At 47.4% G+C, this 1,231-nt stretch overlaps 1 protein-coding gene across 1 annotated transcript in view; it reads left to right on the top strand.

The window, feature by feature from the left end:
• The window catches only part of lrrc71 (leucine rich repeat containing 71), a 27,691-nt gene that overhangs the window by 13,692 nt on the left and 12,768 nt on the right, over positions 1-1,231 (top strand). The gene's annotated exons all lie outside the window — the stretch shown is intronic.

Genomic DNA, 1,231 nt, shown 5'->3' with positions numbered 1-1,231 from the left:
CTCACACACACAGTTTCTCACTATCCACATACACACTCTCTCACACACTAACATTCTCACTCAAATGCACACGCTCTCACACACCAATCGCACGCTCACACACACAGCCTTTCTTGCTCTCACACACACAGCCTTTCTCGCTATCGCATACACAGCCTTTCTCACTCTCGCACACACAGCCTTTCTCGCTCTCGCACACAGCCTTTCTTGCTCTCACACACACAAACATTCTCACTCTCTCCCGCACAAACTTTCTCACTTTCTCAGGCACAAACATTCTCACTCTTGGATTCACAAACACTCCCACTCTCTCACACACAAAACATTCTCTCTCTCACATTCAAACTTACTCACTCTCTCACACAAACATTCTCACTCACACACACAAACTTCCACACACTTTCAGACAAACATTCTCACTGTCTCACACACCAACCATTCTCATGCTGTCGCACGCAAACATTGTCACATTCACATGCATGTTCTCACGCTTATGCACACAAACATTCTCACTCTCTCACACACAAATGTTCTCACTTTCACACACAAACATTCTCACTCTCACGCAAATGTTCTCACACGCACAAAAAACATTGTGATTCTCTGAAACACACGCTCACTCGCGCACACAAACATTTTCACTCTCCCAGCTGAACTTTCTCACTCTTTCCCGCACAAACTTTCTCACTTTCTCACACACAAACATTCTCACTCTCACACACACAGACTCGCTCTCGCATACTCACACACAAGCACACTCACACACATGCGTACACTCTCTCTGAAACACACATGCTCTTTCTCAAACACACACATTCTCTCACTCACACACAGTCTCCCTCACTCATGCACAGTCTCTCTCACTCATGCACAGTCTCTCACTCATGCACACTGTCACTCATGCACGCTCTCACTCATGCACAGTCTCTCTCACTCATGCACACTCTCACTCATGCACACTCTGAATCACGCATAGTCTCTCACTCATGCACACTGTCACTCATGCACAGTCTTTGTCACTCATGCACAGTCTTTGTCACTCACGCACAGTCTCTCTCACTCATGCACACTCTCACTCACGCACAGTCTCTGCCACTCACGCACAGTCTCTCTCACTCATGCACACTCTGACTCACGCACAGTCTCTGTCACTCAAGCACAGTCTTTGTCACTCGCGCACAGTCTCTGTCACTCCCGCACACTCTCAGTCATGCACAGTCTCTGTCACTCA

The sequence above is a fragment of the Rhincodon typus genome, chromosome 46 (assembly GCF_021869965.1).
Source record: "Rhincodon typus isolate 14 chromosome 46, sRhiTyp1.1, whole genome shotgun sequence".
Classification (NCBI taxonomy): domain Eukaryota; kingdom Metazoa; phylum Chordata; class Chondrichthyes; order Orectolobiformes; family Rhincodontidae; genus Rhincodon; species Rhincodon typus.
This window is presented reverse-complemented; position numbering and strand designations above follow the sequence as displayed.